Genomic DNA, 19,743 nt, shown 5'->3' on the forward strand with positions numbered 1-19,743 from the left:
GCTGACAATCACAAGACAACATAAGAAAAAAAGGTGATGAATAAGGCATTGTTTCCCTGTTCGATCACATTTTCATCAAAACAGCAAATTTCAGCATTGCTTAGCAGCTTAAAATTTTTAACAGTTTATATTTGTAATAGAAACAGGAAACTATTTCCAGAGACCTTTTTTTTCCTTGTTGAAACAAAATCTGCATTTCTAGCCAGCTACATGGAAACACATTTGGCCAAGCAGCAATCAAGGAGTTATTAAATAATAAGCCTGGTTACAACAAAAGCTTTCAAGGGGTAATCATTATCTGATTGCAATAGAATTGTTGATTTAGGAATTCAAACAGATTTTGATGACCCTCTAGTCTAGCCACCTATTCCATAGAGAAATTTCTCCTGTAACATACCCAAAGCATCCCAAGGAACCACATTAACTTCCTTCCAGGCAACCCATTCTATCTCGCTATGACTCTGCAGCTCAGGTGAAGCTCAGGAAAACTAAAAATTTTATAACATTGGAGTGACTTCACAAAATCTAGATATGCAACTGCTTAAAGACACAAATGTAAGAAGTGGATTTCTGGAACTGTACTGTGTCTCAGTTAAGGTGCCTATTGCTGAAGTCTATGTTAGCAGTGTTTCTACCACAACTATATAGTGAATCCTCTGAAGATGCTCATTCTTAGAAGACAACCATGCCAAGTGCTGAGAATGACTAGGATTTCCATTGGCTTTAAGAGCTCCAAGAGACGGTTCAGCTTGCTATTTGAGCCTGGATTTCAAAGGAAAAGGGAGATTCCTGTTCTTTTACTTTGTCTAGTTTAGCCAATACCTAATTACCCAGTTGGGACATGAAGTTTGTGGAGCCCAGTTCTACACCAACAGGTATGTGAGATGTGAAGCAAGGCAGACCTCTCCCTAGGTCTCCAATTCTATAAAGAGAAGACCCATTTAGGTGTCGTCTTCATCCCCAACAAAGAAAAAACTGGAAAAATGTACCATGGCACAGGTTTTCCTGCCTGTTGGTTTAAGAATCAGGAAGACTGGTTACTTTGTTATTGTCTAGAGTGCATCCAACATACATATGAGGATATATAGCCACATTATTGGTTGGTTGAGCGAGCCTAAGGAGTTGATGAAAATGAAGAGTGGAATAATTCCTAGCACCAAACATACTTTTATTAAGTTGAGTAAACATTGTCTGCAGGAAACTCTGCATAACTGTGTAAGTAGATTTTCTATTTTTTCACTACCATTATTATATGGATGATTTCATACGAGTCATTTTCACACAGCTGGATTCCAGATTGTTAGAGGCATAGAGTCTGCCTTATAAATCTTTCTGACCAAAATATGATCTAGTTACAATATGTAGCATATAGTAGCTATCCAGTAAGTTTATATTTTTTTAATTGAATGAAATCACATTTTTCTTTAAAATCTACCTTGAAATATACCTTGCTATTGCTCTTTTTTATTACTTCTCATCTGTTCTTTTAACATTTTTCTTGTATGTTTCACCACAATAATTTGAATTTGCTTTAGTGTTCTTTTGCATATCTGAAGGTTCTTGCCTATCAGATCTTGTCATCTTAAATTATCATAAAGAACATGGCTGGATGCAGTGGCTCATGCCTATAATCCAAACACTTTGGGAGGCCAAGGTGGGCAGATTACAAGGTCAGGAGATTGAGACCATCCTGGCTAACACTGTGAAATCCCGTCTCTACTAAAAATACACAAAATTAGCCAGACGTGGTGGCATGGACCTGTATCCCAGTTACTCGCAAGGCTAAGGCAGGAGAATCCCTTGAACCTGGGAGGTGGAGGTCGCAATGAGCCAAGACTGCGCCACTGCACTCTAGCCTAGGTGACAGAGGGAGACTCTGTCTCAAAAAAAAAAAATACGCTTTAACGAGAGGGAATATATCTTCTTTTTTTTTTTATAACCCATTAGTTTAGGTAAGACCCTTCTCTTAAAAGATGATAAAGTTTGCAGAGTATAAAACCGATTGGCAAACCTCCTTCCCTCATTTCAACCCTACACTCCCAGTTCTGCGTCCCTGTTCTTACACAATTCTACTTGCCATGGTTCACTGTTCTAATAATAATATGCACTGAATTCCAGTTGGGCTAACCTGAAACTTTCCCCTTGTATTTTTGGTTTTACTACTAGAGAGAGTTTTTGTTTAATACAAAACCTGGGAGATGTAAACATAAATGTTCCACGTGACCAAGTTTCCAGCCACAACAATGATATGGTCTGAAAGAAGCCAAAACACAAAAAGTCAGATAATGAAATGCTAACAAAGAGTATCCTGAGAGCATTCAACTCCTTAGCTGCCATCTTCTCACAGGTCTGGCTAAGTTCCTGACATTCCTGTGATTAGTTTATTTCATTCATTGAATAACTAGTCAGGGAGCACCTACTATATGCAAGGCACTTTGCTAATCATTGGAGATTTAACCGTGATCAAAACAAATATAATCCTTACCCTCACAGGGTGTGTGAGCCATTAAATCTGCTTCCTCCCACCAATGTCACCACTTTTTTGTTTAAATTAGTTTGAATGGCACCTAAAAAAATTCTAACTTATCTACATTATAAGATAAACTCCTGTGGACTAACCTGTGAAATTAATCAGTATCTTAATTTTATGACAAAATCTACTTTCTAAACAACTGGATTCTCAAAAATTTTGCATCCTGAATTATGCCCAAATTGCTTAAAATTCTCCTAGAGAAAACTAGACCACAAATTTCTGACTTGCTCAAGGCCTAAGCAATCTCAAATTTTGCTTTTACTAATTCTCAAAAAAATCCTGTGTTTATGTGTAATGTGATACAACACATAGTTTTGCTTCAAGCAATTCTATTTTATTTCCCTACACAAACTATTCAGGAAACTAATATAGAATTTAATTCTTTTTCCTACCTGGGCTCTTTTAAAATAAAATATAAAAGCTCTATGCCTGTAGGTGATACTAGATCACATCTCCAAGGCCCTCCTACATTTGAAGATAACAACAATGATGTCTGTTTTTACTATATAATAATGTTAGGCAAGGAAAACTGGTTCATCTTTTACAATGTAACCTCTCCAAAGTCAGATATGAGGAAGTCATTCCCTCGCTTACTATTTCATTAGAATCCCATTGCCTACAAGGTAAAGTTTCAACCCTTACAATGGCATAGTGTCATTTTGCCTAGCCATTGCCTTCATTTTTAGCCCATTCATTTTAACCATTACATTCATTTATTCACCCATCTTCACTCATTCTTTACACATCACTTGTCAACTTTACCTTGGCCACATTGAGCCTATTAGTTTCTACAAATTCACAGTAGTAACTCTTTCATATACAAGCAAATTGACAATTGTTTTTTCTGCTTGCAATAACATCCCTCCATTCTTGAAGGTCTGGAGTACTGTTATTCAAATATCCCTCCCTCTGTGAAACCTTCCATAAGCCATCTCATTAGTATGCCAAGAAAAAGTCATTCATCCTATTTAACCATTAATGGATGGTGGTGATAATTATCATGGAACTTATTCCACTATATTAGCTCTTGTCCACCGTATTAGACTGGGCATCCTTGACGGGAAGAACTGTGTTTTGTTTTGTTGAGGCATGGCCAGACTGCTTCTTTAAGCAGGACCCCAATTCACTCCTTCTTATGGGGTGGGTTCTCCCAGCCAGGGCTTCTGGCCACCGCAACCCATGTTCTGTAACAGACTTCTAATTTCTTCCTGGGATGGAGTGTCTAGGGGGTGGGGCGGGGCAGGCTGCCACCTTGGCTGTTCGGGCATCTCAGCTGGTGCAGCCTGTGGGCGTTGGAGGGCCCAAACTGATTGGAAGCTGAAGGGATCCCAACACAGCACAAGTGCTCTACCAAAAAGCAGTCAGACTGCTTCTTTAAGCGGGTCCCTGATCCCATTCCTCCTGACTGGGTAAGACCTCCTAAATGGGGTCTCTAGCCACCTCCTAGAGGCACATTCAGAATGACAGGTCAGTACTCCCCTGAGATGGAGCTTCCAGAGGAAGGGGCAAGTTGCCATCTTTGCTGTTTTGCAGCCTTCACTGGTGATACCTCCAGGTACTGGAAAAACCGAGGTGACTAAGGTCCAGAGTGGACCCCAGCAAACCACAGCAGCCTTATGGAAAAGTGGCCAGACTGCTAAAAGAAAAGCAAACTAATAGAAAACACAACAACAACAAAATCATGAAAACTCCATCCAGAGGTCAGCAACCTCAAAGATCAAAGGTAGATAAGCCAACAAAGGTGAGAAAGAATCAATGCAGAAATGCTGAAGACTCAAAAAGTCAAAGTGCCCCTTTTCCTCCAAATTACTGCAACACCTCTCTAGCAAGGGCTCAGAACTTGGCTGAGGCTGAGATGGCAGAAATGACCGAAATAGGCTTCAGAATGTGAATAAAAATGAACTTCACTGAGCTAAAGAAGCATGTTGTAACCGAATGCAAAGAAGCTACTAATAAAGATAAAACAAACAGAAGCTAACAGCCAAAATACCTATTAGACAGAGGAAGATAACCAACCTGAGAGAGCTGAAAAACACACTACAATAACTTCACAATGCAATCACAAAGATTAATAGCAGAATAGACCAAGCAGAGGAAAGAATCTCAGAGCATGAAGACTGTCTTTCTGAAGTAAGACAAGCAGACAAGAATAGAGAAAAAAAGAATGCAAATGAATGAACAAAACCTCTGAGAAATATGGGATTATCAAAAGAGATCAAATTTATGACTGACTAGGGTACCTGAAAGAAATGGGGAGAATGGAACCAATTAGGAAAACATACTTCAAGACATCATCCAGAAAAATTTCCCCAACCTAGAAAGACAGGCCAACATTCAAATTCAGGAAATGCAGAGAAACCCAGTAAGATATTTCATGAGAAGATCATCACCAAAACATAATCACCAGATTCTCCAAGGTCAAAATGAAAGAAAAAATGTTAACCTTACCTAGAGAGAAAGGTCAGGTCACATACAAATGGAAGCCTATCAAACTAACAGTGGAAACTCTACAAGCCAGAAGAGATTTGGGACCAATAATATTCAACATTCTTAAAGAAAAGAATTTCCAACCCAGAATTTCATATCCTGCCAAACTAAGTTTCATAATTTAAAGAGAAATAAGATCCTTTTCAGACATGCAAATGCTGAGGGAATTCGTAACCACCAAACCTGTCTTACAAGAGCTCCTGAAGGAAGCTCTAAATATTGAAAGGAAAAACTATTACCAGCCACTACAAAAACACTCCAAAGAATAAAGTGACATTATGAAGCAACCACGTAAACAAGTCTGCAAAATAACCAGTGAACATCATGATGACAGGATCAAATCCACATATAGTAATACTAACCTTAAATATAAATGAGCTAAATGTCCCAATTAAAAGACACAGAATGGCAAGCTGGATAAAGAACCAAGACAATATGTATGCTGTCTTCAAGACACCTATCTCACATGCAAAGACACACATAAGCTCAAAATAAAGAGATGGAGGAAATTTACCAAGAAATGGAAAACAGAAAAAGTTATTGGTTGCAATCTTAGTTTCTAACAAAACAGACTTTAAAACCAACAAAGATAAAAAAAAGACAAAGATGGGCATTACATAATGGTAAAAGATTCAATTCAACAAGAAGAGCTAACTATCCTAAATATATATGCACCCAATACAGGAGCACCCACATTCATAAAGCAAGTTCTCAGAGACCTACAAAGAGACTTAGACTCCCAAACAATAACAGTGGGAGACTTTCATGCTCCACTGACAATATTAGACAGACCATTAAGACAGAAAATTAACAAAGATACTCCAGAACTCAGCTCTGGATCATGTGGAACTGATAGATATCTACAGAACTTTCCACCTCAAAACAACAAAATACACAGTTTTCTCATTGTGACATGGCGCTTACTCTAAAATTGATCACATATGGCACTTACTCTAAAATTGATCACATAATCAGAAGACACTCCTCAGCAAATGCAAAAGAACTGAAATCACAAGTCTAGTGGACCACAGTACAATCAAATTAGAGCTCAAGATAAGGAAATTAACTCAAAACCATACAACTACCTGGAAACTGAACAATGTGTTCCTGAATGACTTTTGGGTAAATAATGAAATTAAGGCAGAAATCAAGAAGTTGTTGGAAACTAATGAGAACAAAGACAAAACATACCAGAATCTCTGGGATGCTGCTAAAGCAGTGTTAAGAGGAAAATTAATAGCACTAACTGTTCACATCAAAAAGCTAGAAAGATACCAAGTTAACAACCTAATATCACAACTGAAGGAACTAGAGAACCAAGAGCAAACAAACCCCAAAGCTAGCAGAAGACAAGAAACATCAAGATCAGGATATAAAAACAACACAATCCTTTAAAAAAAAATCCAGGAGCTGATTTTTTGAAAAAATTAATAAAATAGACTGCTAGCTAGACAATAAACAAGAAAAAAGAGAAGATTCAGATAAACACAATCAGAAATTATAATAGGGATATCACCACTGACCCCACAGAAATATAAATAACCATCTGAGAATACTATAAACACCTCTAAGCACATGAACTAGAAAATCTAGAAGAAATGGATGAATTCCTGGACACATACATCCTCCCAAGACTGAATCAGGAAGAAATTGATTCCCTGAATAGACCAATAATGAGTTCTGAAATTGAGGCAGTAATAAATATCCTACATACCAAAATAAGCCCAGGAATAGATGGATTCACAGCTGACTTCTACCAGAGTTACAAAAAAGAGCTGGTATGGTTCCTACTGAAACTATACCAAAAACTTGGGAAGAGGGACTCCTCCCTAACTCATTCTATAAAACCAGCATCATCCTGATACCAAAACCTGGCAGAGACACAACAGAAAAAGAAAACTTCAGGCCAATATCCTTGATGAACATTGATGCAACTATCCTTAACAAATAGGGAGAGAGAAAGTCAAACTATTTTGGTTTGTAGATGACATAATCCTATATCTGGAAAATCCCACCATCTCATCCCAAAAGCTTCTTAAGCCGATAAACAACTTCAGCAAAGTCTCAGGTACAAAATTAATGTGCAAAAATCAATAGCATTCCTACACACCAACAACAGGCAAGCCAAGAGCCAAATCACATATGAACTTCCATTCACAATTGTCACAAAAAGAATAAAATGCCTAGGAATACAGCTAACAAGAGAAGTGAAAGACCTCTCCAAAGAGAGCTACAAACCACCACTCAAAGAAATCAGAGAAGACACAAACAAATGGAAAAACATTCTATACTCATGGATAGAAGAATCAATATCATAAAAATGGCCATATTGCCCAAAGCAATTTATAGATTCAATGCTATTCCTATTATCTACCATTGACATTCTTCACAGAATTAGAAAAAACTATTTTAAAATTCATACAGAACCAAAGAAGAGTCCAAATAGCCAAAGCAATCCTAAGCAAAAAGAACAAAGATAGAAGCATCCCACTGTCCAACTTCAAACTATACTACAGTGCTACAGTAATAAAAAAAAATATGGTACTGGTACAAGAACAAACACATAAACCAATGGAACAGAATAGAGAACCCAGAAATAAGAATACACACCTACAACCATCTGATATTTCCGATCTTCAACAAACCTGACAAAAACAAGCAATGGGGAAAGGACTCCCAATTCAATAAAGTGCTGGGAGAACTGGCTAGCCACATGCAGAAAATTGAAACTGGACCCTTTCTTTACACCATATACAAAAATCAACTCAAGACAGATTGAGTACACATTCAGCACTGCACATGTATCCCTGAACTTAAAATAAAAGTTAGAAATGATAAATACATAAAAATAAAAGTTAAAAAAAGAACTGTGTTTCATTAATCTTTCAATTACCATTGTCTAACCCAGTGTCATGAACATTGGTACCCACTAAAGAGAAGGAAAAAACCAAGGGAATTTTTGGTATGATACCAGATAAAACAATAGCTGGCTGGGTTATGCTATTCTGGATGAGAGTAGGGGGCAAACTAAAGTTTAACCAATTAAGATGCAGTGTAGATGTGAAGCATGACAAACTGTCTCCACAGGCCCAGATAGAAATAAGAGTCATCATTCTGTTTGACCTACAGCCACAACCATGAGATCTGGAAGAACTTGCCATGATTCTCAAAGTTGTAGCATCTTATAAGGGTTGAAAATATATATTCTACATTCAGATAGTTCAAGTCAATCCCTGGGGCTATGGAAGAGCCCCACAATCTTGCATAAGTTATTTAACTCTCTATGACTCTCTATGGCTATTAATAATGGAAGTAATATTAGATTCTGCCATACAATGTTTGGTGAAGACTAATGAAATAATATATGCACATTGTTTAACACATTGCTTGACACTTGGCAAGTGCTTAGATGTTAACTATAATCATCATTATTATCATCAGCATTATCATACTCCTCATATAAGACAGTCTCTAACTTTATAAATGAATAAATTAAGTTTTAGAGCAACTTTTCTCAGCACTAGTGCTAGAAAATTGCTATCACTTAGAACATGCAATAAGTAATTTATTTGTAATGTCAAGTATTAGATTAGTGGTATCTAATATTTACAAAATGTAAAATAATTTATTTTAGGCAAACAATATTTTCTTTTTTAAACTTTAGATTCAGGGGATACATATGCTTGTTTATTACATGGGCATGTTGCATACTGGTGAGGCCTGGGCTTCTAAGTGTATCTGTTACCCAACAGTGAGCTTTGTAAGCAACAGGAAATTTTTCAACCCTCACCCACACCTCCTTTTGGAGTCCCTAGTATCTATTTTTCCATCTTTCTGTTCATGTGTCCCCATTGTTTAGTTCTCACTTATAAGTGAGAACATGTGGTATTTGGTTTTCTGTTTCTAAATTAATTCAATTGGGATAATGGCCTCCAGCTCCATCCATGTTACTGCAAAGGGCATTGTTTCATTATTTTTAATGACTACATAGTATTCCATGGTTTATATGTACCACAGTCTTTATCCAGTCAACCAAAGATGGACACTTATGTTGGTTCCATGTATTTGCTATTGTGAATAGTGCTCCAATGAACATACAAGAACAAGTGCCTTTTTGATATAATGATTCTTTTAAGTAAATAACAAGTAGTGGGATTGCTGGGTCAAGTAGTAAACCAATGTTTAGTTCTTTGATAAATCTCCATACTGTTTTGCATAGAGGTTGAACTAATTTAAATTCCCATCAACAATGTATAAGCTTTCCCTTTTCTCTGTATCCATGCTGCACTCTGTTGTTTTTTGACTTTTTTATAATAGCCATTCTGACTGGTATAAGATGATATCACATTATGATTTTAATATCCATTCCTCTGTTCATTAGTAATGTTGAGCATGTTTTCACCTGTATTTCTTCTTTTGAGAAATGTCTGTTCATGTCTTTGCCCAGCTTTTAACTGGAATGACAAACATTTTCAAATGGTTCAACTTAATACTAGTTTCCAGATAATTAACTTTAAAATACAAATTAAACTACATTTAGGATTAAACCTATGATAATATCATTCTTTCATTCTTGGATTTATTATGATAAAATAAAAATAAATTTGGGCTCTACCCTGGGGTCCAACAGTATCTGTAAAGCACCCCAGGTGATCTCAATGTGGAAATATCTTATACTTCCTTATATTTAAGAGACCCACTGCTTTCTGCTTTCTCATGTGGAAAAGAAATGAAGACAGTCAAATGGCATCTCAGGTGCCACGATTGGTTTAGCTCAGTGATTTGCAATCATCACCTGGGGAGGACTTCAACACACAAATTCCAGCCCCCAACCCAGACCATGTAAATCATATTGATAATGAAGTATTAAGTTTGTCAACTAGCTCACTTCTAAGGCAAAAACATTTTTTCTTTTTGCCATTGATGGAAAAATAAGGTACTATTAGGCTGACATTACTAAATAAATGTATTTCTTGGTTTCTGTACACTTAAAACGTGTTTTTCCACATATCTTCAAATCAGTCAAAAGCAATTGGATGGACCATGTTTAAAATAGTTACAAAGGTAACCTTGCAACTACTTAGGATGAATAATTTTATCTTCTATGTACAGATAAGAGTTCATTATTAATTGGGCTATATAACTTCAGTACCTATTCCATAAGTGTCTGATGACAATTACCTCTGTGAGGCTAAACAAACATATCCCTATCATATTTATATGATTGTTAATATGGTTATTGTCCTTTAAAAATCTAATTTACCCACAATGCATTTCAAACATCTAGTTAAACAAAATTATTTTTCCTGAATCCTAGATAAAATTCTTATCTTTCACAATTACATAGCAGTTTCAAAACGTGGTGTTTATTTATTCAGTTGTTTATTGGCTTTAATAGGACTTCATTAAGAAAAATTTGTATACAAATTTATTTTTAAAGTTCTCTAGAGGTTAGACTTTAGCACAATCAATGCTTACACCCCTTGAGAGCTAACCAAGCCTTTATGAACTTTTCAAATGGGTGCTGGTTTCAGATATTAACTACTGTGCAAACCATCATGAAGATTAGGATTTGCTAACAGGCAGTTTTTCATTTACTTGTTGGGAGACAACACTTTTCTCCATGCTTTTTATAGTGATAAAATGTCTTCTAATGTAAGGTCAGAGGAAGGAGAAGATTTAGGAGTGGTGGGGAAGGCAGTAGATTCTGGACAGTGGCATTTTTATATGGCAACAACTAATTTTCTCCATTGTTCTCATTCCACACTTTGAATCAGTCGGAATATTGCTATTAGACTTGTTATTGATCCAATTGGCATTCTGTTTTAACTTTGGAATGAAGGAAATTGATGTAAATTATTTGTCTTTTAACCTAAGTGATATTTGGTAATTACTTGAGTGGGACACTTATTTTCAAGAATCTTTATACTCCATGATTTTAGTCATTCAGCCAAAGTTCGTAGGTACTAGAAGATAATCTATGACTATTTATGTATTTATTTATTTTGCATGAACAGAAATGAATACCAAAGTTGTTCTCCACATATTTCAGTTGGTCAAGTAAGCATATTCTATTTTATTCATACTAAAAAGTGACTTGTTTAACACATTTCCTTGGCTTGAAAGTTAGGAATCAATAAGCACAAGATCAGAAAACATTAAAGATACAGGAATTGGAATTAAATGATTGCTATCAGGCAGTCCAGAAATAAAGCAAATAATGTCTTGGATTTTAAAATCTAATTCAACTTTTACTCACTGCTTCATGATTAAAATTTTCCTTTGAAACTAAAATTTACTCTCCCTATTTGCAAGCTACTTAATGATTAGGGTTTTATTTTCAGTCTGCCAAATTATACATGTTCATACCACTGACAACCCTCTAAATAGTGACATTTTTATTAATGAAGGTCAATTTTCTATTAAGAACTAAAAGTAGATGCAAGGATTAACCAAAAAGGAGACAGGAAGCACCAGAAGGAAGGAAGGAGAGGGTTCGAGGCAGTTCGCCCAGCCAGGGACTAAGAGCCAGGAAAGCCTGGATGCAGAAAAACATAAAGAGAGAAACCCCCAGGGCTCCAAAACAGGCTATTATAATCTTGGCTATGGGAAAGACCCACTAGAACCTCGGACCTGACATATGGAGCTGCCTAATGATTGGACAGAGATGGTGCTCCAGAAAGAGAACCCATACAGATTCCCACAGGCATACAAGCCTGCAGTAGCCTCAGCCAGGCACCATTTGAGTGCCAAGACACTAGGGATCTACAGACACAGGTGCTTCTGTTACTCCAAGGAGGGAGAGGGGAGAGGGAGAGGGGAAACTGGGCATTCCCATATACCCCTGGGATGGTGCCAACTACCCTGCTGTGGGAACTAGAAAAACAAGAACAAACCAAACCCAGTGTTAGCAGAAGAAATAACAAAGATCACAGCAGAACTAAATGAAATTTAGACTAAAAAACAATACAAAGAATCAATGAAACAAAAAGTTGATTGTTCAAAAATATAAACATTGACAAACCAGTAGCTAGATTAACCAAGAGAGAAGATAGAAACACAATCAGAAATAAAAAAGGAGATATTAAAACTGATGCCACAGAAATACAAAAGATCATCAGAGACAATTATGAACAACTGCACACTCACAAACTAGAAAACCTAGAGGAAATGGATAAATTCTTGGAAACATACAACCATCATTTTTAATTGCTTTCAGCAGGAGTTTTATTTAGGGTAACTGGTCCTCAATGCTTGCCAGCAACAGAAAAGCAAGTCATAAAAATCATTAAATATTTGTAAAATAGGATCTAAAGAAGTAAACTGGGAAAAATAGACATTTTATAATAATAATTGTCTTTTTTACGTAAAAAGATAATCCACAATTAGTAGAGCTTGTTTAGTTAGAAATATTTGTACATCTCTATCCTAATTGTATGCCCTGTTTCCCAGGTGGCCACTGGCACATAATCCTGAGTTAGAAAAAGAAAATTATTATCCAGGCCTTGAAAGAGAGCCCAGGTAATTGGCCCCATCTGAACACTGAAGCCATAGCCTTGGCTTTCTCAGCAGCAGCATGTGTTGACCAACTAAGCCAATCAGCAAAATTGGGCACCACTGGCAGGTTATTTCCACTGAAGAAAAAAGGCTAATTTTTATCCCTAACTTCAACCAAAACAAAGTTACATGCACCAAAGATGCACACACACAATGCTCACTGATAAATGTAGGTGAAACGACTGAATTAGAAAAATTTATTTTCCTCATCAGCATAATAAATTACTCAGACAAGGCTCATTATTGAATGCCAGAACCACTGGGTGAAAGGTTTGGAAGTAACAAGATACTCACATGATATTCATATCATCCTGTAGAGTACGTATAAAACACAAAGAGAAAATTCCACTTTAAAATTCAGTGATTTTTACATTTAAAACCTTAATCAAGTATGCAAACTTGGCATCACCAATAGTGGGAAAACCTGGTATCAGCTGTCTCAGTGTGCTACACTAAGAAATATCAATATCACCTATGTGGTGTCTTGCCAGAAATGTCACTTGATTCTAATCATGAGAAAACAATTTAAAAATTTCAAATTGTAGGACATTCTACACAACAATAGGTCTGTGCTCTTCAAAAACCAGTCATCACTGAAAACAAACAAGAAAAAAACACCAGAGTATTCTGGGTTAAAGAGACTGGAATGACATAACCAAATGCAATTCAAGAACTTTGATCTTAGATTTTTAGCAATAAAAGACATACATAGACATAGTACATTAAATCATGTTATTGAATTAATATTATATTTTAGGTGTGATAATGACATCGTAGTTATGTAGGAGAATATCCTTATTGTTAGAATTTGTAAGCAGAAGTAGTTAAAGGAAAGTGCCATGATGTTTGCAACTCAGAATAAAGATTGGGGAGGGCAGGGTGGGAGAGAGAGGGAAAAAAGGGAGGGAGGGAGGGAGAGAGAGAGGAAAAAAAGGGAGGGAGGGAAGGAGGGAGAGAGGAAAAAGAGGGAGGGAGGGAAAAAACGTGGCAAAAAAAAATGGAATGAAGGATATATTAATGTCCATTTTCTTTAGTCTTAAAATTTTTTTAAATAAAACATTGAAGGTTAGGGGTATAATGTAGATGACCTATTCTCATCTCTTGCCTCACTGAAATAAGAAATCTAATCCTGAAATGTAGTCTAAGAGATTGAGACTGGATACCTTTCATAATAAAGGATAATAAACACAAACAAATATCTCAATAAATTATTGCATCTCCTTGTGGAGACACCTAAAAATTCAGTATGTGATTGTCCAGAATGACTCAAAGTCACAATCATTCAAGGTGAATTGCTGAAAGCTAACATCTCAATGTTTTCCTCTACTAAGGAATTTCTGATCATTAATTCACTTCAAGGATACTTACTATCTTATTATTGAGAATTCAAAAGAATAATGCAACAAAATAATATATTATTGATGGTCTGTGAAACTGTATTCAAGCTCCAAAATATGGTTTGGCACACTGGTACAGTAGACTTCCAGGAGAGACATTGTTCGTATTTAACACACTCAGAGTAATTTAAATAGAAGCCAACTGTAGTAACAGAGAAATAAAATTTTCCCAAAGCCTAAAATCAATTTCCAGCCACTCTGAATTGTTAAGTCATTTTATACTAAATACATTGTTAGCTGAGAATGTGTGTTTTAGTATAAACATTGTTCCCTCTTGGAAGAACTTGAGAATTTTAAGGTTGATAATGAGGTTAGTTTTTACCCTGAATATAGGAAATATGTTATAAGCTATCAGGGAAATACATATTTTAAAGGCAGGTGGTTGGTTACAAGGGAAATTATGAAACATAATGCATATTTAAATGAATGTCGATTTCTAGTTTTGTAAATTATTTCTCATTTGTATTAAATACAAACGTTAAGTCATTTCTATAACTACCTCAAATAGCTGTTGTGACTAAAACAGCTAATGCTTTAAACAAACTATCTACCAAAGAGTACCATTAGGGTACACAGTTTGAAAATAAGAAAACTTAAAAAGTAATCTTGCTTAAATATGTAATAATTTCACATAGCAATTGTTGTACTAAGTGATAATTTATCTGTGACACCTCTTAAATGGCCTATGGAAATGTTTACTTATGGCTCAAAAAGAGCATTTTAAATGCCTAAATTACCTAAGGAATTTTTATTTTGCTTTTAAAGATTTTCAGGGTTGAAAATTTGTCTTCTTGATTAACACTTTTATTATCAAGAGTTTCTTTTTTCTGTTTACACAAGTTATCCCTTGTTACAGTTAATACCATTTTTTATTGTTGCTGTTGTTTAAAATGAGTAGCTCAAAGTATGTACTTATATAGCATGGTTAAACAAATCAACTTCAAGTTATTGCCACTTGCTCTAAACGGACTTGGGGTTCTGTTTTCTTGTTTCTCTATATCTTTCTTGCAATTGAATGACTGACTAGAAGAGCTGGAAGGGACTTTTAGACCATAGAGTTCAGTAGTTTTCAATATGGGCTCTGAGAAGTCTGCAAAGTTTTCACAGACACACACTCTCTATCTCCCAATCAGCAACCCAGGAAGCTTCCCAAAAAAATGACATTTCTAGTAAAAATTTGAGATATATATTTGGGGCTCATGCACTTAGCTATCCTTTTTTATTCAATTCTTAAATCGCTTTTTTTTTTTTCTTTTTCTCTGTGGACTATCAATACCAAAGTTTCTTTTAAAAAAAAGCCATCACATTTATAGACTATAAAATCTAACATATGGATATTCTGAAAATTCATCGTTTTCAAGTAAAGTGCTGACCAGAAGGTAATTACAGTGAAATTCATTTGTAATTTATGTCCCAGATGTTGTATTTTGGCTATTAAAAATGCCTTGGGTAAAAATAGCATGAATAAAGTGTGAAAAAAATAAAATTACAATAATGCTTACAAAAAAAAGATTTCACAAGAGTAATAATTTATTTTGAAACCAAAAAACTCATCATTTTTATTTTGTTTTAATTAATTCTGAGTAAATAATATAGTCCCAAAATTCAAAAATAAAAAACACAAATACCTCCCTCCCAGCCTGGTCTCTGTCCATATAATACCCCACCCCTTCCACAACTTCAAACAGATAACTGCCATTATTGTGTCTGTGTATTTTCCAAAGAATTTTTATACATTAAAAAAGCAAATAGAAACATGTATGTATCCCCGTCCCATTGCACAAAAGGAAGTATTCTATACATGCTGTTCAGAAACTTGTTTTATTCACTTAATATACCTTGGAAACTTTATTGACCATCTTGTATGCTTAGCATCCTTACAGGGAGATATAAGAAAACCACACAAATATTATACTTCTAATTTTCATCACGATAGTCTCCTAGAAATTCACATAAACTAAATCATTGTTCAATGGACCGTATCTCTTCCAATGAACAATATTGCAACTGGGGAATTATACTCTTGACCAAAGACCAATATCAAATAAGTTATACTTATGACCAAAATATATTAAGTAAAACACAGGGAAAAGAACTTTTAAATCAGTGTCAGTCAAAATAATTACCTCCCGAATGTCATACATTACATACATAAATGAAAATTTCCAAATGATTCTATAAGCTACAGTGTGTGCAAACAGCTATATGCTTTCACCATAAACTTTACCTATCTAAAAATATGTTCACAAAAACCACATTTGATGATATTTTTCTTGTCTTTTTAGAATTTGTAAGTTTTTCTCCCACTTTGCCATGATTTTGATGCCCAAAGTCTCCTTTTTACAAAGTCACATGCTTTTTTCTTTTGGCAAATGTACCTATAATATGCAGAATAATTCAAAATCATTTCACTATATCATTCTTTTCAATAATAATCATTGAGGCATATTAATATTTGAAGTCTTTTCAATTAGGACCTTAAGAGCTTACAGAAAACTTTGAAACCGATTTATTTGTTCTCATTTTTCTTTGTCTTTACTGTCTAAATAGTATCATTGAGTGCTTTCAAGGAAGAGAGGAGCCACATGAAAGTCAAACAGGCAAAGGACATGAAAGGGTAACAGCTAGGTTCATGATCACCTACTATGGCCACAAATGCAGAGGGAGGACAGCAAATAGGAAGGGAGCTTTGTGGTCTCCACTGGTGAAAGAGGTCTTTCACTCCATTTTTTTCAAACTACATGAATCACTGTGTAGCACCTTAACCTAGGTGAAAATCACCAAATAAATGAATAAATGTGAATGAGTCCTAAAGAAAAGTCTCTGGCAAAATGGAATCAACGAAGTTGTAGTCAGCAGTAACTGCCTGTTTTATGTATGACTTTTGGCCACAAATTACTTACAGTCTTTATTTATTTTTGTCATTACTGTGGAAAATAACCACAAATTGAGAGACCTGGTGGCATTAATTTTTGGTCAAGAATAATCACTTTTATTTAATAATTTTATATGGCCTGAGGTGATTTTTAAGAGTACACAGATTCACCACAACTGGGGTCTTGATAAAAATTTTCTTGTTTCATATGCTCTCATCTCTCATTCTGCTCCTCTTTCCCATAGCTCTCAGATATTGCTCCCCAAAAGGTTTAGCACCTTCACTTTGCTTCTGGTCCTCCATGGCTCTTTACCCAGGACCACCCTCTTCCTGAAAGTTAAGAGCCTCTGAAATGGCCAGCCCATTCCTCAACGTCCAATCATAACCCCCTTCTCCTGAGGAAGTTCATGAACTGAGGGCAATGAGTGTTGATGGAAGACCTCAGAGCAGCAAAGGGTGCAGAATGTGGAGCAAGTGAATGAGCCCAAGAGAAGAATGTCAACATTATTTCTACAATTTTAGGCTATCATTAATTATAAAACATACCAATGATTTGTTTGCAAGGTTCAGTTCCTGACACAAAATTTAAAGGGATATTGATGGCCCTCATGGTGGCAATAAACTTGAATTTCTGGCACTTTATCTTTATTGGGATAGTGGCACAAACACAGTCTCTTCACTGTGCCGGTTCTGTGGATTACGGTTGGGGGCTGTTGTGGCTAGATGCTTAGCCTAGAGCCTGATTCTCATCCCTGTCAGAGATCCTCTCTAAGACTGCTCTATATGTCTGAGGTTTTGGTAAACTAACCAAGATGAATTCATAGTTGTTTGTATTAGGTTGGTGCAAAAGTAATTGCAGTCTTTGCCATTAAAAGTAATTGCAAAAATAGCAATTACTTTTGTAGCAATCTAATAACTAAGACCTCTGACTGATAAACTCTACCTCATAGGGCTGTTGTGAGACTCAAATAAGATGCTGTAGAACATCAACTAATGTAGGTGGTATTATAAACTTTTAAGCTTGCATTCATAAGAAAGGATAATATAATATTTTATGGTATTAAGCACAGCTTACTCAATAACTCATTCCACTTTTACTAAATGGCCTCTTTGAACACCACTTCATATAATTTATAGCCATTTGGGAATACTGAACAGTAGCTAAACATATATTACATTACTGATTTTACCATGAATCCTAACCTAAAAAACACTTAAAACTCTTCAATAAAGAAAATTTCTAATCAAAGTAATTTTGTGATGGATTTATTACCACTCAGCAATTCTTGCTTTATTATCCATCTCCGAGTTTCTGAGACAAAAGACCATGAGTATTCTAACAGCAGGCACCATGTACCATTCAATACTGTACTTTTTACAATGAAATATAGAATGATGTCCAGCAACTCTAACTTCTTGGTAGCAATTTTAATATTCTAGTTTAATGTAGAACTGGCTTTTATGGAGTCAGAATAAAAAAGTCAAATTCAATGTAAACCCAGCTTATTTTTTCATTTACATGAAACATTTTTAATTCTATTAGTTTTGTGTTTTTAAAAAAATTGAAAACTATTAAGTGACCCCTAGTTGTTTAAATCACTGATAATTGAATGCTTTTCTTTTTTAGTGTTTGATAACTCCACCATTTTTACGCTTTTAGATGCACCTACTGGTACAACAAGGAGTAACTTTTGCTGGAAATTTGAAATTGACAGTCACAGACGGTCATCTAAATGATTATTTCTAGACTCCAGTTTTGTTTCAATGTAATTGTACTGCAGTAAGGCATAGCCAGTACAAATGAACAGAAAAGCCGTCCTGCAGAATATGGACCAATCTTCTTTATTATGATATTAAAAGGGATTTGGATTTAGATACTCACATGTCTGCATTTAGATCCTCAGCATAAGTCTTTTAAAGTCACCACGCCCTCTTTATCAGTACATGCCCCAAATTACCCTTTTCTACTCCTATCAATATTAGAGATTTTTAAAAGTTAACTTGTATTTTATATTCTAAGTCTCTTGTGTGGGTAAAAAAGTGCACTTGCCATTTATTTGCAGAACAATAGTAGCCATATTTGATGGACGGAAGAGACCTAAAATCTACTTTTGTATTTCTCAGCCTTATTTATCTAATGGAAAGTAGCTGAGTTCCATTGTCCTAAGGACTGCTCCACCTCTCAGATCTTACGATTCAATGCTCATATATAAAAGGTCCCTGTCCTCCATGTGTCAGGACATCAACTGAGCCTGCAGCACTATGGAAATCCTCCTCTTGGCATATCAGTCATTGGCATGCTTTGTTGTTGTTGTTGTCAGTTTTAAAAATGGTTCTGCAAGAATAGACCTGTTAACTGGGACAAGCAGAAGTGACAGCTGAAAGGGGCTTTATTATTTTTCTTCTCTGCCAAGGAAGAATCATAGCCAATGCCCGCTGGAATGGTGTGAATATGGGGTTCTTTCTCATTTGCAATTCATGTTTTAAGTAGAAAACATAAAATTTCTACACACATGAATACTGAGTTTCTGGTTGTCCACAATTATCAAATATGCCACAAGCTATGTGAAACTTTCAATAGACTGTAGTTCAACTTCCTTCCTTTATTCAACTCCTTAGACTCCCAGTTTCTAGGCCTTTGGTAGAGGCTGAACTGTTGTAATTATGTGTTACGCAGTTGTCCTGGCTTCCTAAGACATCAATAGTTTTCTATGCCTTCAGGTTAGAACACAGTTATTGGGTCTTAAAGTAGTTTTGCCTACAAGTGTTAAAATCTGTCCATTGGTTATCGCTGGTGTAGAGATTTTCTGAAGAAGTATTCATTTTGGATACTTTGACATTTAATAAAGACAAGCAAGTCCTGGGAAGTGTGCCTTATCCTGGGTGTGATTGTA

At 35.6% G+C, this 19,743-nt stretch overlaps 1 long non-coding RNA gene across 1 annotated transcript in view; it reads right to left on the minus strand.

Moving 5' to 3' along the window:
• The window catches only part of LOC110741050, a 288,042-nt gene that overhangs the window by 163,182 nt on the left and 105,117 nt on the right, over window positions 1–19,743 (minus strand). The gene's annotated exons all lie outside the window — the stretch shown is intronic.

Source organism: Papio anubis, chromosome 14, assembly GCF_008728515.1.
Source record: "Papio anubis isolate 15944 chromosome 14, Panubis1.0, whole genome shotgun sequence".
Lineage (NCBI taxonomy): Eukaryota > Metazoa > Chordata > Mammalia > Primates > Cercopithecidae > Papio > Papio anubis.